The sequence below is a fragment of the Scyliorhinus torazame genome, chromosome 15, assembly GCF_047496885.1.
Source record: "Scyliorhinus torazame isolate Kashiwa2021f chromosome 15, sScyTor2.1, whole genome shotgun sequence".
In the NCBI taxonomy this organism is placed as follows: domain Eukaryota; kingdom Metazoa; phylum Chordata; class Chondrichthyes; order Carcharhiniformes; family Scyliorhinidae; genus Scyliorhinus; species Scyliorhinus torazame.
Genome location: NC_092721.1, coordinates 208,612,914 through 208,639,825, shown reverse-complemented (window position 1 = coordinate 208,639,825; position 26,912 = coordinate 208,612,914).

The following is a 26,912-nucleotide window of genomic DNA, read 5'->3' as shown; positions in this document are numbered from 1 at the left end:
TCGACACCACTACCGACTTTAGTATCGTCTGCAAATTTACTCACCCACCCTTCTGCGCCTTCCTCTAGGTCATTGATAAAAATGACAAACAGCAACGGCCCCAGAACAGATCCTTGTGGTACTCCACTTGTGACTGTACTCCATTCTGAACATTTCCCATCAACCACCACCCTCTGTCTTCTTTCAGCTAGCCAATTTCTGATCCACATCTCTAAATCACCCTCAATCCCCAGCCTCCGTATTTTCTGCAATAGCCTACCGTGGGGAACCTTATCAAACGCTTTGCTGAAATCCATATACACCACATCAACTGCTCTACCCTCGTCTACCTGTTCAGTCACCTTCTCAAAGAACTCGATAAGGTTTGTGAGGCATGACCTACCCTTCACAAAGCCATGCTGACTATCCCTGATCATATTATTCCTATCTAGATGATTATAAATCTTGTCTCTTATAATCCCCTCCAAGACTTTAACCACTACAGACGTGAGGCTCACCGGTCTATAGTTGCCGGGGTTGTCTCTGCTCCCCTTTTTGAACAAAGGGACCACATTTGCTGTCCTCCAGTCCTCTGGCACTATTCCTGTAGCCAATGATGACATAAAAATCAAAGCCAAAGGTCCAGCAATCTCTTCCCTGGCCTCCCAGAGAATCCTAGGATAAATCCCATCAGGTCCCGGGGACTTATCTATTTTCAGCCTGTCCAGAATTTCCAACGCACAAATTAACCGCCTCCAAACCCTCCACTTGTAGGAAGTGGAATCTCTTGTTAAGAGGAAAAAGAGGAAGTGTAATCTCTTGTTAAGAGGAAGAAAAGGAAGTGGAATCTCTTGTTAAGAGGAAGAAGGAGGCCTATGTGAAGATGAAGTGTGAAGTTTCGGTTGGGGCGATGGATAGTTACAAGGTAGCTAGGAAGGATCTAAAGAGAGACGTACCTCAATGCCATCTATTCTATTAGCCTGGGGCTCAGCATTCTCCTCCACAACATTATCTTTTTCCTGAGTGAATACTGACGAAAAATATTCATTTAGTATCTCGCCTATCTCTTCAGACTCCACACACAATTTCCCATCCCTGTCCTTGACTGGTCCTACTCTTTCCCTAGTCATTCGCTTATTCCTGACATACCTATAGAAAGCTTTTGGGTTTTCCTTGATCCTTCCTGCCAAATACTTCTCATGTCCCCTCCTTGCTCGTCTTAGCTCTCTCTTTAGATCCTTCCTCGCTACCTTGTAACTATCCATCGCCCCAACCGAAACTTCACACTTCATCTTCACATAGGCCTCCTTCTTCCTCTTAACAAGAGATTCCACTTCCTTTTCTTCCTCTTAACAAGAGATTACACTTCCTCTTTTTCCTCTTAACAAGAGATTCCACTTCCTACAAGAGATTCCACTTGGAGTAGGGGAGGTTGCGGGACTTTATAAAGTGGTAGAACCGAGTGACCCCCGGGTGGCAGAGGTCCTCGTGGAGGGTTTGGAGGCGGTTAGTTTGTGCGTTGGCACATGTGCCGCGGGATAGGGCATCGGACGGCTCGTTCAGCTTTCCGGGACGGTACAAGATCTCATAGTTGAAGGTGGAGAGCTCAATCCTCCACCTTAAGATCTTGTCATTTTTAATTTTGCCCCGCTGTGCATTATCGAACATGAAGGCTACCGACCGTTGGCCAGTGAGGAGAGTGAATCTCCTGCCGGCCAGGTAATGCCTCCAATGTCGCACCGCTTCCACTATGGCTTGGGCTTCCTTTTCCACTGAGGAGTGGCGGATTTCTGAGGCGTGGAGGGTTTGGGAGAAAAAGGCCACGGGTCTGCCCGCTTGGTTAAGGGTGGCCGCTAGAGCTACGTCGGAGGCGTCGCTCTCGACCTGGAAGGGGAGGGACTCGTCGATGGCGCGCATCGTGGCCTTTGCGATATCCGCTTTGATGCGGCTGAAGGCCTGGCAAGCCTCTGTCGACAGAGGGAAGGTCGTGGTCTGTGTTAGGGGGCGGGCCTTGTCTGCGTACTGGGGGACCCACTGGGCGTAGTATGAAAAAAACCCCAGGCAGCGTTTTAGGGCTTTTGAGCAGTGAGGGAGGGGAAATTCCATGAGGGCGCGCATACGTTCGGGGTCGGGGCCTATTATCCCATTGCGCACTACGTAGCCCAGGATGGCTAGCCGGTTGGTGCTAAAAACGCACTTGTCCTCGTTGTATGTGAGGTTCAAGGCTTTAGCGGTCTGGAGGAATTTTTGGAGGTTGGCGTCGTGGTCCTGCTGATCGTGGCCGCAGATGGTTACGTTGTCGAGATACGGGAACGTGGCCCGCAACCCGTGTTGATCAACCATTCGGTCCATCTCTCGTTGGAAGACCGAGACACCGTTTGTGACGCCAAATGGGACCCTTAGGAAATGGTATAATCGCCCGTCTGCCTCGAAGGCTGTGTACTTGCGGTCACTTGGGCGGATGGGAAGCTGGTGGGAGGCGGACTTGAGGTCCACGGTGGAGAAGACCTTATATTGGGCAATCCGATTGACCATGTCGGATATGCGGGGGAGAGGGTACGCGTCTAGTTGTATGTACTTGTTGATGGTCTGGCTATAGTCTATGACCATCCTTTGCTTCTCCTCTGTCTTTACTACTACCACCTGCGCTCTCCAGGGACTATTGCTGGCCTCGATTATGCCTTCCTTCAGTAGCCGCTGGACTTCGGACCGAATGAATGTCCGGTCCTGGGCGCTGTACCGTCTGCTCCTAGTGGCGACAGGTTTGCAATCCGGGGTGAGGTTTGCAAACAAGGATGGGGGTTGCACCTTGAGGGTTGCGAGGCCGCAGATAGTGAGTGGGGGTATTGGGCCGCCGAATTGGAAGGTTAGGCTCTGCAGATTGCACTGGAAGTCTAATCCCAGTAATGTGGGCGCGCAGAGTTGGGGAAGGACGTAGAGCCTGTAGTTTTTGAACTCCCTCCCTTGCACCGTTAGGGTAACTATGCAGAAGCCTTTGATCTGTACGGAGTGGGGTCCTGCAGCTAGGGAAATCTTTTGTGCGCTGGGACGGATGGTCAGAAAACAGCGTCTTACCGTGTCGGGGTGGCTGAAGCTTTCCGTGCTCCCGGAGTCGACCAGGCATGGTGTCTCGTGGCCGTTGATCAGCACATTTGTTGTCGTCGTCTGGAGCGTCCGGGCCGTGCTTGGTCCAGCGTCATTGAGGCCAGACGTGGTCATAGTGCTTCAGCGTCTTCCTCGAACCCCGTTGAAGCGTCGATGCTGGGGTCCATTGTTGCTGTCCAAGATGGCGGCGGGGGTGAACAAAATGGCCGCCCCCATGCATCGCACATGGCTGGGGGGTCACAAGATGGCGGCGGGGGTGGACAAAATGGCCGCCCCCATGCGTCGCACAGGGCTGGGGGGTCCCAAGATGGCGGCGCCCCTCCTCCCCTCGTGGTGGCCGGGACCCAAAATGGCGGCGCCTGCAGGTCGCACATGGGGCGCTGGGGGGGTTGGGGAACGTTTGAAACGCGCAGGACTCCTTGATCTCCGGGGACAGCGGTGGCCGGGAGCCAAAATGGCTGCGCCTCCGGGTCGTACATGGGGCGCTGGGGGGGTTGGGGAGCGTTAGAAACGCGCAGGACTCCTTCTTCTCCGGGGACAGCGGCGACCTCCCGGGACCGGCACACAGCCACGAAATGGCCCTTTTTCCCGCAGCTCTTGCAGATCGCTGCGCGGGCCGGGCAGCGCTGCCGGGGGTGTTTCGCCTGGCCGCAGAAATAGCAGCGGGCCCCCCCGGGACGACTTGGCGTCTGAACCGCGCAAGCCTGTGGGGTGGGGTGGGGGGGGGGTTGTCGCGACGGGGGTCCACGGAGCCCAAGGGGCTGCCACGCGGTCGGGGCCGTAGGCGCGGGCGTTTCGCGCGGCCACATCTAGTGAGGCTGCAAGGGCCCGTGCCTCTGAGAGTCCTAGCGACTCTTTTTCTAAAAGTCTTTGGCGGATTTGGGGAGAGTTCATACCTGCCACAAAAGCATCGCGAATTAACATGTCCGCGTGTTCAATCGCGTTTACCGGCGGGCAGCTGCAGGCCCGTCCCAAAATTAGCAGCGCGGCGTAGAATTCATCTATCGATTCTCCGGGACTTTGCCGTCTCGTTGCGAGTTGATAGCGAGCGTAGATCTGGTTCACTGGGCGAACATAGATGCTTTTCAGTACTGCGAACGCCGTCTGGAAATCCTCTGCGTCTTCGATGAGAGGGAAAATTTCCGGGCTTACCCTCGAGTGCAGGACCTGTAGTTTCTGGTCTTCTGTGACCCGGCCGGGGGCCGTTCGGAGGTAGGCTTCGAAATAAGTCTGCCAGTGTTTAAAAACTGCTGCTGAGTTCACTGCGTGGGGGCTGATCCTCAGGCATTCCGGGATGATCCTGAGCTCCATAGTCCTTTAAGCACGCTTAATAAATTGTAGCGCACAAAGACTCACGAGAGACGAACAGAGATGAAGTCGATGAGGCTTTATTAAGCGTGACTTGTTCCCCGCAGTTCAGACACAGACTGGCCTGCGGGGGAGAACTGCTGGTTCTTATACTCTGCCTTCAGGGCGGAGCTAGGGATCAACAGCCAACCAGGACCCGGGATCTGTCAGCCAATGACATCACGGCTTCACAGTCCCACATGACCCCTAATGCTACTACCACAGTAGTCACCACTGATTGTATAATAATTGTTATTAGAGGGAATACGGTAAGGCTCCTGTACTACAGGTACGGGGGTAGATCCCTGCCTGCTGGCTCCGCCCAGTAGGCGGAGTATAAATGTGTGTGCACACCGAGCTGCTCCCATTCTGGCAGCAGCTGCAGGAGACCACACATCTCCGTGTAATAAAGCTTCGATTACTCTCTACTCTCGTCTCGTCGTAATTGACAGTGCATCAGTCTGCTGCTCTGGATGGAAGGGAATGAGTTACAAAGCTTCACCCATCACAGCATTTGTTCTGAGTGAGGATTCCAGGAAGGATACACCATCAGCACATTGTTTTGTATCAATACAATTAACTACCATTCAGAATTGCGCCATCAGCGGCTTTACTCCAATAGGCCGTGGACAAAATACAGCAGGACCTTCTCCCTGGTGCAATCAGCTTCCACGATGACATGATTATCACCAGAAAAAACATCCAACTCAGTCAGAGAACCTAGCAAGTGTAGACTGAGAAAATACAGCACCCACGATCAGAACTCCGAATGGTCCATCCTGAAGCCCTGTCATCGATCATAGAATTAGAATCTACAGTGCACACGGAGGCCATTCGGCCCATCGAGACTGCACCGGCCCTTTGAAAGAGCACCCTACTTAAGCCCACACCTCCATCCTATCCTGTAACCCAGTCACCCCACCTAACCTTTTTGGACACGAAGGGCAATTTAGCGTGGCCAATCCACCTAACCTGCACATCTTTGGACTGTGGGAGGAAACCGGAGCACCCGGAGGAAACCCACGCACACACGGGGAGAACGTGCAGACTCCGCACAGACAGTGACCTAAGCCGGGAATCGATCCTGGGACCCTGGCGCTGTGAAGCGACAGTGCTAACCACTGTGCTACCGTGCCGCCCTCAGTGGAGTACTTGGGACATGTCAGCAATGAAAGCGGCCTCTCAACTTCACGCAGGAAGGTGGAGGTCGTAATGAAAGCAGCACGGCCCAGCAATGTCCAGGAGCTCTGTTTGTTTTGGGGACTTGCGAATGAAACCTGCAAGATCATTACGGGTTTGGTTACCAGGGCAGCACCATTCAATAATCTGCTCAAGAAGAATACAAAAGGGGACTGGTCACAAGTCTGTCAGGAACGTTTCAAGGAATTCAAGCAGCTGCCCACTCCTGCCCACTCCTGCCAAGTCCTGCCCACTCCTGCCCACTTCTGCCCACTCCTGCCCACTCCTGCCCACTCCTGCCCACTCCTGCCCACTCCTGCCCACTCCTGCCCACTCCTGCCAAGTCCTGGCACATTTCAATGAAAAGTTGCTGTCAGCCAGGCCTGCGATGGACCTGGATATAGTGCTGGAAAGAGAGCATCACTCTTACCTGGACATCAGAGAGAGCATCACTCTTACCCGGACATCAGATAGAGCATCACTCTTACCTGGACAGCAGGCAGAGCATCACTCGTACCTGGACATCAGATAGAGCATCACTCTTACCTGGACAGCAGGCAGAGCATCACTCGTACCTGGACATCAGATAGAGTATCACTCTTACCTGGACATCAGATAGAGCATCACTCTTACCTGGACAGCAGGCAGAGCATCACTCGTACCTGGACATCAGATAGAGCATCACTCTTACCTGGACATCAGATAGAGCATCACTCTTACCTGGACAGCAGATAGAGCATCACTCTCACCTGGACATCAGATAGAGCATCACTCTTACCTGGACATCAGATAGAGCATCACTCTTACCTGGACATCAGATAGAGCATCACTCGTACCTGGACATCAGATAGAGCATCACTCTTACCTGGACATCAGATAGAGCATCACTCTTACCTGGACATCAGATAGAGCATCACTCTTACCTGGACAGCAGATAGAGCATCACTCTCACCTGGACATCAGATAGAGCATCACTCTTACCTGGACATCAGATAGAGCATCACTCGTACCTGGACATCAGATAGAGCATCACTCTTACCTGGACATCAGATAGAGCATCACTCTTACATGGACACCAGATAGAGCACCACTCGTACCTGGACATCAGATAGAGCATCACTCTTACCTGGACAGCAGGCAGGGCATCACTCTTACCTGGACATTAGATAGAGCATCACTAGTACCTGGGCATCAGATAGAGCATCACTCTTACCTGGACATCAGATAGAGCATCACTCTTACGTGGACACCAGATAGAGCATCACTCTTACCTGGACAGCAGGCAGAGCATCACTCTTACCTGGTCATCAGATAGAGATTCACTCTTACCTGGACATCAGATAGAGCATCACTCGTACCTGGGCATCAGATAGAGCATCACTCTTACCTGGACATCAGATAGAGCATCACTCTTACCAGGACATCAGATAGAGCATCACTCTTATCTGGACATCAGGTAGAGCATCACTCTTACCAGGACATCAGATAGAGCATCACTCTTACCTGGACATCAGGTAGAGCATCACTCTTACCTGGACATCAGATAGAGCATCACTCTTACCTGGACATCAGATAGAGCATCACTCTTACCAGGACATCAGATAGAGCATCACTCTTACCTGGACAGCAGGCAGAGCATCACTCTAACCTGGACAGCACATAGAGCATCACTCGTACCTGGACATCAGATAGAGCATCACTCGTACCTGGACATCAGATAGAGCATCACTCTTACCTGGACATCAGATAGAGCATCACTCTTACCAGGACATCAGATAGAGCATCACTCTTACCTGGACAGCAGGCAGAGCATCACTCGTACCTGGACATCAGATAGAGCATCACTCTTACCTGGACATCAGATAGAGCATCACTCTTACATGGACACCAGATAGAGCATCACTCGTACCTGGACATCAGATAGAGCATCACTCTTACCTGGACAGCAGGCAGAGCATCACTCTTACCTGGACATCAGATAGAGCATCACTAGTACCTGGGCATCAGATAGAGCATCACTCTTACCTGGACATCAGATAGAGCATCACTCTTACCTGGACACCAGATAGAGCATCACTCTTACCTGGACAGCAGGCAGAGCATCACTCTTACCTGGTCATCAGATAGAGCATCACTCTTACCTGGACATCAGATAGAGCATCACTCGTACCTGGGCATCAGATAGAGCATCACATTTACCTGGACATCAGATAGAGCATCACTCTTACCAGGACATCAGATAGAGCATCACTCTTACCTGGACATCAGGTAGAGCATCACTCTTACCAGGACATCAGAGAGAGCATCACTCTTACCTGGACATCAGGTAGAGCATCACTCTTACCAGGACATCAGATAGAGCATCACTCGTACCTGGACATCAGATAGAGCATCACTCTTACCTGGACAGCACATAGAGCATCACTCTCACCTGGACATCAGATAGAGCATCACTCTTACCTGGACATCAGATAGAGCATCACTCTTACCAGGACATCAGATAGAGCATCACTCTTACCTGGACAGCAGGCAGAGCATCACTCTAACCTGGACAGCACATAGAGCATCACTCGTACCTGGACATCAGATAGAGCATCACTCGTACCTGGACATCAGATAGAGCATCACTCTTACCTGGACATCAGATAGAGCATCACTCTTACCAGGACATCAGATAGAGCATCACTCTTACCTGGACAGCAGGCAGAGCATCACTCTAACCTGGACAGCACATAGAGCATCACTCGTACCTGGACATCAGATAGAGCATCACTCTTACCTGGTCATCAGATAGAGATTCACTCTTACCTGGACATCAGATAGAGCATCACTCGTACCTGGGCATCAGATAGAGCATCACTCTTACCTGGACATCAGATAGAGCATCACTCTTAACAGGACATCAGATAGAGCATCACTCTAACCTGGACAGCACATAGAGCATCACTCGTACCTGGACATCAGATAGAGCATCACTCGTACCTGGACATCAGATAGAGCATCACTCTTACCTGGACATCAGATAGAGCATCACTCTTACCAGGACATCAGATAGAGCATCACTCTTACCTGGACAGCAGGCAGAGCATCACTCGTACCTGGACATTAGATAGAGCATTACTCTTACCTGGACATCAGATAGAGCATCACTCTTACATGGACACCAGATAGAGCATCACTCGTACCTGGACATCAGATAGAGCATCACTCTTACCTGGACAGCAGGCAGAGCATCACTCTTACCTGGACATCAGATAGAGCATCACTAGTACCTGGGCATCAGATAGAGCATCACTCTTACCTGGACATCAGATAGAGCATCACTCTTACCTGGACACCAGATAGAGCATCACTCTTACCTGGACAGCAGGCAGAGCATCACTCTTACCTGGTCATCAGATAGAGCATCACTCTTACCTGGACATCAGGTAGAGCATCACTCTTACCTGGACATCAGATAGAGCATCACTCGTACCTGGACATCAGAGAGAGCATCACTCTTACCTGGACAGCACATAGAGCATCACTCTCACCTGGACATCAGATAGAGCATCACTCTTACCTGGACATCAGATAGAGCATCACTCTTACCAGGACATCAGATAGAGCATCACTCTTACCTGGACAGCAGGCAGAGCATCACTCTAACCTGGACAGCACATAGAGCATCACTCGTAGCTGGACATCAGATAGAGCATCACTCTTACCTGGACATCAGATAGAGCATCACTCTTACCAGGACATCAGATAGAGCATCACTCTTACCTGGACAGCAGGCAGAGCATCACTCTAACCTGGACAGCACATAGAGCATCACTCGTACCTGGACATCAGATAGAGCATCACTCGTACCTGGACATCAGATAGAGCATCACTCTTACCTGGACATCAGATAGAGCATCACTCTTACCTGGATATCAGATAGAGCATCACTCTTACCTGGACATCAGATAGAGCATCACTCTTACCTGGACATCAGATAGAGCATCACTCTTACCTGGACATCAGATAGAGCATCACTCGTACCTGGACATCAGATAGAGCATCACTCGTACCTGGACATCAGATAGAGCATCACTCTTACATGGACACCTGATAGAGCATCACTCTTACCTGGACATCAGTAGAGCATCACTCTTACATGGTCATCTGATAGACCATCACTCTTACCTGGACACCAGATAGAGCATCACTCTTACCTGGACATCAGATAGAGCATCACTCGTACCTGGACATCAGATAGAGCATCACTCGTACCTGGACATCAGATAGAGCATCACTCTTACCTGGACATCAGATAGAGCATCACTCTTACCAGGACATCAGATAGAGCATCACTCTTACCTGGACAGCAGGCAGAGCATCACTCTAACCTGGACAGCACATAGAGCATCACTCGTACCTGGACATCAGATAGAGCATCACTCTTACCTGGTCATCAGATAGAGATTCACTCTTACCTGGACATCAGATAGAGCATCACTCGTACCTGGGCATCAGATAGAGCATCACTCTTACCTGGACATCAGATAGAGCATCACTCTTACCAGGACATCAGATAGAGCATCACTCTTACCTGGACATCAGATAGAGCATCACTCTTACCTGGACATCAGGTAGAGCATCACTCTTACCTGGACATCAGATAGAGCATCACTCGTACCTGGACATCAGATAGAGCATCACTCTTACCTGGACAGCACATAGAGCATCACTCTCACCTGGACAGCAGGGAGAGCATCACTCTAACCTGGACAGCACATAGAGCATCACTCGTACCTGGACATCAGATAGAGCATCACTCGTACCTGGACATCAGATAGAGCATCACTCTTACCTGGACATCAGATAGAGCATCACTCTTACCAGGACATCAGATAGAGCATCACTCTTACCTGGACAGCAGGCAGAGCATCACTCGTACCTGGACATCAGATAGAGCATTACTCTTACCTGGACATCAGATAGAGCATCACTCTTACATGGACACCAGATAGAGCATCACTCGTACCTGGACATCAGATAGAGCATCACTCTTACCTGGACAGCAGGCAGAGCATCACTCTTACCTGGACATCAGATAGAGCATCACTAGTACCTGGGCATCAGATAGAGCATCACTCTTACCTGGACATCAGATAGAGCATCACTCTTACCTGGACACCAGAAAGAGCATCACTCTTACCTGGACAGCAGGCAGAGCATCACTCTTACCTGATCATCAGATAGAGCATCACTCTTACCTGGACATCAGATAGAGCATCACTCGTACCTGGGCATCAGATAGAGCATCACTCTTACCTAGACATCAGATAGAGCATCACTCTTACCAGGACATCAGATAGAGCATCACTCTTACCTGGACATCAGGTAGAGCATCACTCTTACCAGGACATCAGATAGAGCATCACTCTTACCTGGACATCAGGTAGAGCATCACTCTTACCTGGACATCAGATAGAGCATCACTCGTACCTGGACATCAGATAGAGCATCACTCTTACCTGGACAGCACATAGAGCATCACTCTCACCTGGACATCAGATAGAGCATCACTCTTACCTGGACATCAGATAGAGCATCACTCTTACCAGGACATCAGATAGAGCATCACTCTTACCTGGACAGCAGGCAGAGCATCACTCTAACCTGGACAGCACATAGAGCATCACTCGTAGCTGGACATCAGATAGAGCATCACTCGTACCTGGACATCAGATAGAGCATCACTCTTACCTGGACATCAGATAGAGCATCACTCTTACCAGGACATCAGATAGAGCAACACTCTTACCTGGACAGCAGGCAGAGCATCACTCTAACCTGGACAGCACATAGAGCATCACTCGTACCTGGACATCAGATAGAGCATCACTCGTACCTGGACATCAGATAGAGCATCACTCTTACCTGGACATCAGATAGAGCATCACTCTTACCTGGATATCAGATAGAGCATCACTCTTACCTGGACATCAGATAGAGCATCACTCTTACCTGGACATCAGATAGAGCATCACTCTTACCTGGACATCAGATAGAGCATCACTCGTACCTGGACATCAGATAGAGCATCACTCGAACCTGGACATCAGATAGAGCATCACTCTTACATGGACACCTGATAGAGCATCACTCTTACCTGGACATCAGTAGAGCATCACTCTTACATGGTCATCTGATAGACCATCACTCTTACCTGGACACCAGATAGAGCATCACTCTTACCTGGACATCAGATAGAGCATCACTCTTACATGGACATCTGATAGACCATCACTCTTACCTGGACATCAGATAGAGCATCACTCTTGCCTGGACATTAGATCGAACATCACTCTTACCTGGACATCAGGCAAAGAATCACTCTTACCTGGACATCAGGCAGAGCATCACTCTTACCTGGACAGCACATAGAGCATCACTCTTACCTGGACAGCACATAGAGCATCACTCTTACCTGGACATCAGATAGTGCATCACTCTTACCTGGACATCAGATAGAGCATCACTCTTACCTGGACAGCACATAGAGCATCACTCTTACCTGGGCAGCACATAGAGCATCACTCCTACCTGGACACCAGATAGAGCATCACTCTTACCTGGACATCAGATAGAGCATCACTCTTACCTGGACATCAGATAGTGCATCTCTCTTACCTGGACAGCAGGTAGAGCATCACTCTTACCTGGACATCAGATAGAGCATCACTCTTACCTGGACATCAGATAGAGCATCACTCTTACCTGGACATCAGATAGAGCATCACTCTTACCTGGACAGCACATAAAGCATCACTCTTACCTGGCCAGCACATAGAGCATCACTCTTACCTGGACAGCACATAGAGCATCACTCTTACCTGGACATCAGGTAGAGCATCACTCTTACCTGGACAGCACACAGAGCATCACTCTTACCTGGACAGCACATAGAGCATCACTCTTACCTGGACATCAGATAGAGCATCACTCTTACATGGACAGCACATAAAGCATCACTCTTACCTGGACATCAGGTAGAGCATCGCTCTTACCTGGACATCAGATAGAGCATCACTCTTACCTGGACAGCACATAGAGCATTACTCTTACCTGGACATCAGATAGAGCATCACTCTTACATGGACATCTGATAGACCATCACTCTTACCTGGACATCAGATGAAGCATCACTTGTACCTGGACATCAGGTAGAGCATCACTCTTACCCGGACATCAGATAGAGCATCACTCTTACCTGGACATCAGATAGAGCATCACTCTTACCTGGACATCAGATAGAGCATCACTTTTACCTGGACAACACATAGAGCATCTCTCTTACCTGGCCAGCACATAGAGCATCACTCTTACCTGGACAGCACATAGAGCATCACTCTTACCTGGACATCAGGTAGAGCATCACTCTTACCTGGACAGCACACAGAGCATCACTCTTACCTGGACAGCACATCGAGCATCACTCTTACCTGGACATCAGATAGAGCATCACTCTTACATGGACAGCACATAGAGCATCACTCTTACCTGGACATCAGGTAGAGCATCACTCTTACCTGGACATCAGATAGAGCATCACTCTTACCTGGACATCTCATAGACCATCACTCTTACCTGGACATCAGATAGAGCATCACTCTTACCTGGACATCAGATAGTGCATCTCTCTTACCTGGACAGCAGGTAGAGCATCACTCTTACCTGGACATCAGATAGAGCATCACTCGTACCTGGACATCAGATAGAGCATCACTCTTACCTGGACAGCACATAGAGCATCACTCTCACCTGGACATCAGATAGAGCATCACTCTTACCTGGACATCAGATAGAGCATCACTCTTACCAGGACATCAGATAGAGCATCACTCTTACCTGGACAGCAGGCAGAGCATCACTCTAACCTGGACAGCACATAGAGAATCACTCGTACCTGGACATCAGATAGAGCATCACTCGTACCTGGACATCAGATAGAGCATCACTCTTACCTGGACATCAGATAGAGCATCACTCTTACCAGGACATCAGATAGAGCATCACTCTTACCTGGACAGCAGGCAGAGCATCACTCTAACCTGGACAGCACATAGAGCATCACTCGTACCTGGACATCAGATAGAGCATCACTCTTACCTGGTCATCAGATAGAGATTCAATCTGACCTGGACATCAGATAGAGCATCACTCGTACCTGGGCATCAGATAGAGCATCACTCTTACCTGGACATCAGATAGAGCATCACTCTTACCAGGACATCAGATAGAGCATCACTCTTACCTGGACATCAGGTAGAGCATCACTCTTACCAGGACATCAGATGGAGCATCACTCTTACCTGGACATCAGATAGAGCATCACTCTTACCTGGACAGCACATAGAGCATCACTCTCACCTGGACATCAGATAGAGCATCACTCTTACCTGGACATCAGATAGAGCATCACTCTTACCAGGACATCAGATAGAGCATCACTCTTACCTGGACAGCAGGCAGAGCATCACTCTAACCTGGACAGCACATAGAGCATCACTCGTACCTGGACATCAGATAGAGCATCACTCGTACCTGGACATCAGATAGAGCATCACTCTTACCTGGACATCAGATAGAGCATCACTCTTACCAGGACATCAGATAGAGCATCACTCTTACCTGGACAGCAGGCAGAGCATCACTCGTACCTGGACATCAGATAGAGCATCACTCTTACCTGGACAGCAGGCAGAGCATCACTCTTACCTGGACATCAGATAGAGCATCACTAGTACCTGGGCATCAGATAGAGCATCACTCTTACCTGGACATCAGATAGAGAATCACTCTTACCTGGACACCAGATAGAGCATCACTCTTACCTGGACAGCAGGCAGAGCATCACTCTTACCTGGTCATCAGATAGAGCATCACTCTTACCTGGACATCAGATAGAGCATCACTCGTACCTGGGCATCAGATAGAGCATCACTCTTACCTGGACATCAGATAGAGCATCACTCTTACCAGGACATCAGATAGAGCATCACTCTTACCTGGACATCAGGTAGAGCATCACTCTTACCAGGACATCAGATAGAGCATCACTCTTACCTGGACATCAGGTAGAGCATCACTCTTACCTGGACATCAGATAGAGCATCACTCGTACCTGGACATCAGATAGAGCATCACTCTTACCTGGACAGCACATAGAGCATCACTCTCACCTGGACATCAGATAGAGCATCACTCTTACCTGGACATCAGATAGAGCATCACTCTTACCAGGACATCAGATAGAGCATCACTCTTACCTGGACAGCAGGCAGATCATCACTCTAACCTGGACAGCACATAGAGCATCACTCATAGCTGGACATCAGATAGAGCATCACTCGTACCTGGACATCAGATAGAGCATCACTCTTACCTGGACTGCAGATAGAGCATCACTCTTACCAGGACATCAGATAGAGCATCACTCTTACCTGGACAGCAGGCAGAGCATCACTCTAACCTGGACAGCACATAGAGCATCACTCGTACCTGGACATCAGATAGAGCATCACTCGTACCTGGACATCAGATAGAGCATCACTCTTACCTGGATATCAGATAGAGCATCACTCTTACCTGGATATCAGATAGAGCATCACTCTTACCTGGACATCAGATAGAGCATCACTCTTACCTGGACATCAGATAGAGCATCACTCTTACCTGGACATCAGATAGAGCATCACTCGTACCTGGACATCAGATAGAGCATCACTCTTACCTGGACAGCACATAGAGCATCACTCTCACCTGGACATCAGATAGAGCATCACTCTTACCTGGACATCAGATAGAGCATCACTCTTACCAGGACATCAGATAGAGCATCACTCTTACCTGGACAGCAGGCAGAGCATCACTCTAACCTGGACAGCACATAGAGCATCACTCGTACCTGGACATCAGATAGAGCATCACTCGTACCTGGACATCAGATAGAGCATCACTCTTACCTGGACATCAGATAGAGCATCACTCTTACCAGGACATCAGATAGAGCATCACTCTTACCTGGACAGCAGGCAGAGCATCACTCGTACCTGGACATCAGATAGAGCATTACTCTTACCTGGACATCAGATAGAGCATCACTCTTACATGGACACCAGATAGAGCATCACTCTTACCTGGACAGCAGCCAGAGCATCACTCGTACCTGGACATCAGATAGAGCATTACTCTTACCTGGACATCAGATAGAGCATCACTCTTACATGGACACCAGATAGAGCATCACTCGTACCTGGACATCAGATAGAGCATCACTCTTACCTGGACAGCAGGCAGAGCATCACTCTTACCTGGACATCAGATAGAGCATCACTCGTACCTGGGCATCAGATAGAGCATCACTCTTACCTGGACATCAGATAGAGCATCACTCTTACCAGGACATCAGATAGAGCATCACTCTTACCTGGACATCAGGTAGAGCATCACTCTTACCAGGACATCAGATAGAGCATCACTCTTACTGGACATCAGGTAGAGCATCACTCTTACCTGGACATCAGATAGAGCATCACTCGTACCTGGACATCAGATAGAGCATCACTCTTACCTGGACAGCACGTAGAGCATCACTCTCACCTGGACATCAGATAGAGCATCACTCTTACCTGGACATCAGATAGAGCATCACTCTTACCAGGACATCAGATAGAGCATCACTCTTACCTGGACAGCAGGCAGAGCATCACTCTAACCTGGACAGCACATAGAGCATCACTCATAGCTGGACATCAGATAGAGCATCACTCGTACCTGGACATCAGATAGAGCATCACCCTTACCTGGACATCAGATAGAGCATCACTCTTACCAGGACATCAGATAGAGCATCACTCTTACCTGGACAGCAGGCAGAGCATCACTCTAACCTGGACAGCACATAGAGCATCACTCGTACCTGGACATCAGATAGAGCATCACTCGTACCTGGACATCAGATAGAGCATCACTCTTACCTGGATATCAGATAGAGCATCACTCTTACCTGGATATCAGATAGAGCACCACTCTTACCTGGACATCAGATAGAGCATCACTCTTACCTGGACATCAGATAGAGCATCACTCTTACCTGGACATCAGATAGAGCATCACTCGTACCTGGACATCAGATAGAGCATCACTCGTACCTGGACATCAGATAGAGCATCACTCTTACATGGACATCAGATAGAGCATCACTCTTACCTGGACATCAGATAGAGCATCACTCTTACCTGGACAGCACATAGAGCATCACTCTTACCTGGACACCAGATAGAGCATCACTCTTACCTGGACATCAGATAGAGCATCACTCTTACATGGACATCTGATAGACCATCACTCTTACCTGGACATCAGATAGAGCATCACTCTTGCCTGGACATTAGATCGAGCATCACTCTTACCTGGACATCAGATAGAGCATCACTCTTTCCTGGACATTAGATCGAACATCACTCTTACCTGGACATCAGGCAGAGAATCACTCTTACCTGGACATCAGGCAGAGCATCACTCTTACCTGGACAGCACATAGAGCATCACTCTTACCTGGACAGCACATAGAGCATCACTCTTACCTGGACATCAGATAGTGCATCACTCTTACCTGGACATCAGATAGAGCATCACTCTTACCTGGACAGCACATAGAGCATCACTCTTACCTGGGCAGAACATAGAGCATCACTCTTACCTGGACACCAGATAGAGCATCACTCTTACCTGGACATCAGATAGAGCATCACTCTTACCTGGACATCAGATAGTGCATCTCTCTTACCTGGACAGCAGGTAGAGCATCACTCTTACCTGGACATCAGATAGAGCATCACTCTTACCTGGACATCAGATAGAGCATCACTCTTACCTGGACATCAGATAGAGCATCACTCTTACCTGGACAGCACATAGAGCATCACTCTTACCTGGCCAGCACATAGAGCATCACTCTTACCTGGACAGCACATAGAGCATCACTCTTACCTGGACATCAGGTAGAGCCTCACTCTTACCTGGACAGCACACAGAGCATCACTCTTACCTGGACAGCACATAGAGCATCACTCTTACCTGGACATCAGGTAGAGCATCACTCTTACATGGACAGCACATAAAGCATCACTCTTACCTGGACATCAGGTAGAGCATCACTCTTACCTGGACATCAGATAGAGCATCACTCTTACCTGGACAGCACATAGAGCATCACTCTTACCTGGACATCAGATCGAGCATCACTCTTACATGGACATCTGATAGACCATCACTCTTACCTGGACATCAGATGAAGCATCACTCGTACCTGGACATCAGGTAGAGCATCACTCTTACCCGGACATCAGATAGAGCATCACTCTTACCTGGACATCAGATAGAGCATCACTCTTACCTGGACATCAGATAGAGCATCACTCTTACCTGGACAGCACATAGAGCATCTCTCTTACCTGGACAGCACATAGAGCATCACTCTTACATGGACAGCACATAGAGCATCACTCTTACCTGGACATCAGGTAGAGCATCACTCTTACCTGGACATCAGATAGAGCATCACTCTTACCTGGACATCTCATAGACCATCACTCTTACCTGGATATCAGATAGAGCATCACACTTGCCTGGACATTAGATCGAGCATAACTCTTACCTGGACATCAGATAGAGCATCGCTCATACCTGGACACCAGATACAGAATCACTCTTACTAGGACATCAGATAAAGCATCACTCGTACCTGGACAACAGGTAGAGCATCACTCTTACCTGGACATCAGGTAGAGCATCACTCTTACGTGGACATCAGATAGAGCATCACTCTTACCTGGACAGCACATAGAGCATCACTCTTACCTGGACAGCACATAGAGCATCGCTCTTACCTGGACAGCACATAGAGCATCACTCTTACCTGGACAGCACATAGAGCATCACTCATACCTGGACACCAGATACAGAATCACTCTTACTAGGACATCAGATAAAGCATCACTCGTACCTGGACATCAGGTAGAGCATCACTCTTACCTGGACATCAGGTAGAGCATCACTCTTACGTGGACATCAGATAGAGCATCACTCTTACCTGGACAGCACATAGAGCATCACTCTTACCTGGACAGCACATAGAGCATCGCTCTTACCTGGACAGCACATAGAGCATCACTCTTACCTGGACAGCACATAGAGCATCACTCATACCTGGACACCAGATAGAGAATCACTCTTACCAGGACATCAGATAGAGCATCACTCTTATCTCGACACCAGATCGAGAATCACTCTTACCAGGACATCAGATAGAGCATCACTCTTACCTGGACACCAGATAGCGAATCACTCTTACCAGGACATCAGATAGAGCATCACTCTTACCTGGACATCAGATAGAGCATCACTCTTACCTGGACCGCAGGTAGAGCATCACTCTTACCAGGACATCAGATAGAGCATCACGCTTACCTGGACACCAGATAGAGAATCACTCTTACCAGGACATCAGCTAGAGCATCACTCTTACCTGGACAGCACATAGAGCATCACTCTTACCTGGACAGCACATAGAGCATCACTCTTACCTGGACATCAGGTAGAGCATCACTCTTACCTGGACAGCACACAGAGCATCACTCTTACCTGGACAGCACATCGAGCATCACTCTTACCTGGACATCAGATAGAGCATCACTCTTACATGGACAGCACATAGAGCATCACTCTTACCTGGACATCAGGTAGAGCATCACTCTTACCTGGACATCAGATAGAGCATCACTCTTACCTGGACATCTCATAGACCATCACTCTTACCTGGATATCAGATAGAGCATCACACTTGCCTGGACATTAGATCGAGCATAACTCTTACCTGGACATCAGATAGAGCATCGCTCATACCTGGACACCAGATACAGAATCACTCTTACTAGGACATCAGATAAAGCATCACTCGTACCTGGACAACAGGTAGAGCATCACTCTTACCTGGACATCAGGTAGAGCATCACTCTTACGTGGACATCAGATAGAGCATCACTCTTACCTGGACAGCACATAGAGCATCACTCTTACCTGGACAGCACATAGAGCATCGCTCTTACCTGGACAGCACATAGAGCATCACTCTTACCTGGACAGCACATAGAGCATCACTCATACCTGGACACCAGATACAGAATCACTCTTACTAGGACATCAGATAAAGCATCACTCGTACCTGGACATCAGGTAGAGCATCACTCTTACCTGGAAATCAGGTAGAGCATCACTCTTACGTGGACATCAGATAGAGCATCACTCTTACCTGGACAGCACATAGAGCATCACTCTTACCTGGACAGCACATAGAGCATCGCTCTTACCTGGACAGCACATAGAGCATCACTCTTACCTGGACAGCACATAGAGCATCACTCATACCTGGACACCAGATAGAGAATCACTCTTACCAGGACATCAGATAGAGCATCACTCTTATCTCGACACCAGATCGAGAATCACTCTTACCAGGACATCAGATAGAGCATCACTCTTACCTGGACACCAGATAGCGAATCACTCTTACCAGGACATCAGATAGAGCATCACTCTTACCTGGACATCAGATAGAGCATCACTCTTACCTGGACCGCAGGTAGAGCATCACTCTTACCAGGACATCAGATAGAGCATCACGCTTACCTGGACACCAGATAGAGAATCACTCTTACCAGGACATCAGCTAGAGCATCACTCTTACCTGGACAGCACATAGAGCATCACTCTTACCTGGACATCAGCTAGAGCATCTCTCTTACCTGGACACCAGATAGAGAATCACTCTTACCAGGACATCAGATAGAGCATCACTCTTACCTGGACACCAGATAGAGAATCACTCTTACCAGGACATCAGATGGAGCATCACTCTTACCTGGACATCAGATAGAGCATCACTCTTACCTGGACAGCAGGTAGAGCATCACTCTTACCAGGACATCAGATAGAGCATCACTTTTACCTGGACAGCACATAGAGCATCACTCTTACCTGGACATCAGCTAGAGCATCTCTCTTACCTGGACAGCACATAGAGCATCACTCTTACCAGGACATCAGGTAAAGCTTCACTCTTACCTGGTTGCACCCACATTTTCCATGTTTTCCTGTCTGCTTTTGTGACCTGCAGGTTCCAAAGAGAATCACTGCTATGTCCTGGGTTTACTCGTCCTCTCCAGAGCTCTCAAACCCTCCGTGCTGCCTCCGGACGGCAGTGCCTGAGCCACCTCCTTGGTGGGCATCACGACATTGGCCCCTGGCCCCAGGTTGCTTTGCAATGAGGGAGCAGACATCTGCTGTTTTTCAGATATTTGGCACCGTGACATCTGTCTTCAATGATGAAAATTAGTGTTGGGCTTTGGTAACCCTGATCTCAATGAGTTGAATTAAATGAATGGAGGTTCGGGTGGTTGAATTGGGACAGGAGATGAATGGAGATTGTTTCTGTCATTTTGGCAGGAGTGACATTTTGTACATCAATGAATGTCACTGACTCATTGAGAAAGGTCACACTGTACATCACCACAAATCCTGGCTGGGCAGTATTAAACTCTCAGCTCGAAATAGAGGAGATAAAGGCTGTGGAACACTATAAATAAACATGAGAATGTGTTGAGTATTAAGACTGGGTTTTCAAGCGACGGACTGCAGTTGACGAGAGTGATGCCAGTAATATACACAGTAATCATTTCCTTAAATAAAGTCACAATTCTAACTTTTTAAAATAATCTACAATATTAATACTCAAACCCTATCTGTCCATCCTCGGTGTGTGGGTGTAGGTGGATGTATTTGGTGGGAGATGTTCGGAATAGATGGATAGATGAATGGACTGATGGACAGACATTTTGTCAGTGGGCGTTGAATTGTGATGACGATATAAATAAAACAAGTCATTAGAATTCAGAACATGTGAAATAAAAATACAATATGGAACAATAAAAAGGATTGTGCAATTGTGATCACATCAGCATTGAAAGAATTCTAATACGTTACGAAATGAAGTTCTCTTTAATTTATAGAATGAAATGAAAGGTTTACTGCAACGTGCATTTTGTATTAAACTCCATCGATCACACGTTGTCAGACTGAGATCGCTACATTCTCAATCACTTACATACTAATTCTGAGGTTTATAACGTGGGGCATTGGCCTGTCTAACACTCTGTTCTGTATCATATTTCGAGAATGGTGTCTTTCCTCCTGAATCAGATTGAACATTTACTCTCGTGTGGTTGTGACAGGGGCACAGTGGCCACGGGAGGTGAGATTCAGCAGCTTTCTACTGGAGTCTGGAGAGAGCTGACTCTGCCTTCCAGCAAGGAGACACACATTCAGTTAATTTGATCGTGTCGAGGTAGTTCTGGGACATGTCATTGAGAATGAGGTTGTTTCTCAAGCTTTTCTGAATAACGTGGAAAGGATGGAATGGCATGGGAATGAAGAGATGGCATTGGAGGGAGGAGATGGCATTGGAGGGAGGGATTAAATTGGAGGGAGGGGACAGCATGAGAGTGAGGAATGTGTCATAATATACACATCAGTATATGATGATGCAGAGACACACACTGACGGACACACTGCCAGACCAATCAACACACACAACACAGCAGCCAATCACCAGTTAGGGCACGGTCACTATAAAGGCAGAGGGCACTAGTTTTCCCGCTGATTCGGGATGCAGCCTCTGAGACAGACAGAGCCCGCAGTCAGTCGCACAAACATCCACCATGTGCTGGCTGTATAGGCTGGTCAGGTTAGGCATAGGTCTTCAGTCAATCTAACATGGCGTCGACCCACAGTGCAAGTATGTTTAACAGCTCTCAGTTAAATAAAATAGAGTTGTACTATTACAAGTGTTGGTAGCCTGTCTAAGGTAAACGCAATCTCCACAGATCCAGAGTACCCAACACATCAGAATGGAATTAGAGGGAGGAGATGGCATTGGAGAGAGGAGATGGCATTGGAGAGAGGAGATGGCATGGGAGAGGGGAGATGGCATTGGAGAGAGGAGATGGCATGGGAGAGAGGAGATGGCATTGGAGAGAGGAGATGGCATGGGAGAGGGGAGATGGCATTGGAGAGAGGAGATGGCATGGGAGAGAGGAGATGGCATTGGAGTGAGGAGATGGCATGGGAGAGAGGAGATGGCATTGGAGTGAGGAGATGGCATGGGAGAGAGGAGATGGCATTGGAGTGAGGAGATGGCATGGGAGAGAGGAGATGGCATTGGAGTGAGGAGATGGCATGGGAGAGAGGAGATGGCATTGGAGTGAGGAGATGGCATGGGAGAGAGGAGGTGGCATTGGAGTGAGGAGATGGCATGGGAGAGAGGAGATGGCATTGGAGTGAGGAGATGGCATGGGAGAGAGGAGATGGCATTGGAGTGAGGAGATGGCATGGGAGAGAGGAGATGGCATTGGAGAGAGGAGATGGCATGGGAGAGAGGAGATGGCATTGGAGTGAGGAGATGGCATGGGAGAGAGGAGATGGCATTGGAGTGAGGAGATGGCATGGGAGAGAGGAGATGGCATGGGAGAGAGGAGATGGCATTGGAGTGAGGAGATGGCATGGGAGAGAGGAGATTATATTGGAGTGAGGAGATGGCATGGGAGAGAGGAGATGGCATTGAAGTGAGGAGATGGCATGGGAGAGAGGAGATGGCATTGGAGTGAGGAGATGGCGTTGGAGAGAGGAGATGGCATGGGAGAGGCGGATGAGATGATGGATTTCTTAAGTGTGGCAAAATGGTGGGGATAATAATACTCAGCAGAGAATATGTGTGAAGAGATCAGTTCAGTCCATAAGAGGGTCATTCAGGAGTCTGGTGACAGCGGGGAAGAAGCTGTTTTTGAGTCTGTTCGTGCGTGTTCTCAGACTTCTGTATCTCCTGCCCGATGGAAGAGGTTGGAAGAGTGAGTAAGCCGGGTGGGAGGGATCTTTGATTACGCTGCCCGCTTTCCCCAGGCAGCGGGAGGTGTAGATGGAGTCAATGGATGGGAGGCAGGTTCGTGTGATGGACTGGGCGGTGTTCACGACTCTCTGAAGTTTCTTGCGGTCCTGGGCCGAGCAGTTGCCATACCAGGCTGTGATGCAGCCCGATAGGATGCTTTCTATGGTGCATCTGTAAAAGTTAGTAAGGGTTAATGTGGAAATGCCAAATTTGCTGCGGAGCAGGCAGCAGCGGAGCGGGCAGCAGCAGAGCGGGCAACAGCGGAGCGGGCAGCAGCAGAGCGGGCAGCAGCGGAGCGGGCAGCAGCAGAGCGGGCAGCAGCGGAGCGGGTAGCACCAGAGTGGGCAGCAGCGGAGAGGGCAGCAGAGGAGCGGGCAGCAGCGGAGCGGGCAGCAGAGGAGCGGGCAGCAGAGGAGCGGGCAGCAGCGGAGCGGGCAGCAGCGGAGTGGGCAGCAGCAGAGCGGGCAGCAGCAGAGCGGGCAGCAGCGGAGCGGGCAGCAGAGGAGCGGACAGCAGCAGAGCGGGCAGCAGCGGAGCGGGCAGCAGAGGAGCGGGCAGCAGAGGAGCGGGCAGCAGCAGAGTGGGCAGCAGCGGAGCGGGCAGCAGCAGAGCGGGCAGCAGCGGAGCGGGCAGCAGCGGAGCGGGCAGCAGCAGAGTGGGCAGCAGCGGAGCGGGCAGCAGTGGAGCGAGCAGCAGAGTGGGCAGCAGGGGAGCGGGCAGCAGAGGAGCGGGCAGCAGAGGAGCGGGCAGCAGCAGAGTGGGCAGCAGCGGAGCGGGCAGCAGCAGAGTGGGCAGCAGCGGAGCGGGCAGCAGCAGAGCGGGCAGCAGCAGAGCGGGCAGCAGCGGAGCGGGCAGCAGCAGAGCGGGCAGCAGCGGAGCGGGCAGCAGCAGAGCGGGCAGCAGCGGAGCGGGCAGCAGAGGAGCGGGCAGCAGCATAGCGGGCAGCAGAGGAGCGGGCAGCAGAGGAGCGGGCAGCAGCAGAGTGGGCAGCAGCGGAGCGGGCAGCAGCAGAGTGGGCAGCAGCGGAGCGGGCAGCAGCAGAGCGGGCAGCAGCAGAGCGGGCAGCAGCGGAGCGGGCAGCAGCAGAGCGGGCAGCAGCGGAGCGGGCAGCAGCAGAGTGGGCAGCAGCAGAGCGGGCAGCAGAGGAGCGGGCAGCAGAGGAGCGGGCAGCAGCAGAGTGGGCAGCAGCGGAGCGGGCAGCAGCAGAGTGGGCAGCAGCGGAGCGGGCAGCAGCAGAGCGGGCAGCAGCAGAGCGGGCAGCAGCAGAGTGGGCAGCAGCGGAGCGGGCAGCAGAGGAGCGGGCAGCAGCAGAGTGGGCAGCAGCGGAGCGGGCAGCAGCAGAGCGGGCAGCAGCGGAGCAGGCAGCAGCAGAGCGGGCAGCAGCGGAGCGGGCAGCAGCAGAGCGGGCAGCAGCGGAGCGGGCAGCAGAGGAGCGGGCAGCAGCGGAGCGGGCAGCAGCGGAGCGGGCAGCAGAGGAGCGGGCAGCAGTGGAGCGAGCAGCAGAGTGGGCAGCAGGGGAGCGGGCAGCAGAGGAGCGGGCAGCAGCAGAGCGGGCAGCAGCAGAGCGGGCAGCAGCAGAGCGGGCAGCTGCGGAGCGGGCAGCAGAGGAGCGGGCAGCAGCGGAGCGGGCAGCAGAGGAGCGGGCAGCAGAGGAGCGGGCAGCAGCGGAGCGGGCAGCAGCGGAGTGGGCAGCAGCAGAGCGGGCAGCAGCAGAGCGGGCAGCAGCGGAGCGGGCAGCAGAGGAGCGGACAGCAGCAGAGCGGGCAGCAGCGGAGCGGGCAGCAGAGGAGCGGGCAGCAGAGGAGCGGGCAGCAGCAGAGTGGGCAGCAGCGGAGCGGGCAGCAGCAGAGCGGGCAGCAGCGGAGCGGGCAGCAGCGGAGCGGGCAGCAGCAGAGTGGGCAGCAGCGGAGCGGGCAGCAGCAGAGCGGGCAGCAGCAGAGCGGGCAGCAGCGGAGCGGGCAGCAGCAGAGCGGGCAGCAGCGGAGCGGGCAGCAGCGGAGCGGGCAGCAGCGGAGCGGGCAGCAGCGGAGCGAGCAGCAGAGGAGCGGGCAGCAGAGGAGCGGGCAGCAGCGGAGCGGGCAGCAGCGGAGCGGGCAGCAGCGGAGCGGGCAGCAGCGGAGCGGGCAGCAGCATAGCGGGCAGCAGCAGAGCGGGCAGCAGCGGAGCGGGCAGCAGCGGAGCGGGCAGCAGCGGAGCGGGCAGCAGCATAGCGGGCAGCAGCGGAGCGGGCAGCAGCGGAGCGAGCAGCAGCAGAGCGGGGCAGCAGCAGAGCGGGCAGCAGAGGAGCGGGCAGCAGCGGAGCGGGCAGCAGCGGAGCGGGCAGCAGCGGAGCGGGCAGCAGCGGAGCGGGCAGCAGGGGAGCGGGCAGCAGAGGAGCGGGCAGCAGCAGAGCGGGCAGCAGCAGAGCGGGCAGCAGCAGAGCGGGCAGCTGCGGAGCGGGCAGCAGCGGAGCGGGCAGCAGCAGAGCGGGCAGCAGCAGAGCGGGCAGCTGCGGAGCGGGCAGCAGCGGAGCGGGCAGCAGCAGAGCGGGCAGCAGCAGAGCAGGCAGCAGCGGAGCGAGCAGCAGCGGAGCGGGCAGCAGCGGAGTGGGCAGCAGCAGAGCGGGCAGCAGCGGAGCGGGCAGCAGCGGAGCGGGCAGCAGCGGAGCGGGCAGCAGCGGAGCGAGCAGCAGCGGAGCGGGCAGCAGCGGAGCGGGCAGCAGCGGAGCGGACAGCAGCGGAGCGGGAAGCAGCCGAGCGGGCAGCAGCGGAGCGGGAAGCAGCGGAGCGGGCAGCAGCGGAGCGGGCAGCAGCGGAGCGGACAGCAGCGGAGCGGGAAGCAGCGGAGCGGGCAGCAGCAGAGCGGGCAGCAGCGGAGTGGGCAGCAGCGGAGTGGGCAGCAGTGGAGCGGGCAGCAGGGGAGCGGGCAGCAGCAGAGCGGGCAGCAGGGGAGCGGGCAGCAGCAGAGCGGGCAGCAGCGGAGCGGGCAGCAGCAGAGTGGGCAGCAGCAGAGCGGGCAGCAGCGGAGCTGGCAGCAGCAGAGTGGGCAGCAGCAGAGCGGGCAGCAGCAGAGCTGGCAGCAGCAGAGTGGGCAGCAGCAGAGTGGGCAGCAGCAGAGCGGGCAGCAGCGGAGCAGGCAGCAGAGGAGCGGGCAGCAGCAGAGCGGGCAGCAGCGGAGTGGGCAGCAGCAGAGCGAGCAGCAGAGGAGCGGGCAGCAGCGGAGCGAGCAGCAGAGGAGCGGGCAGCAGGGGAGTGGGCAGCAGAGGAGCGGGCAGCAGCGGAGCGGGCAG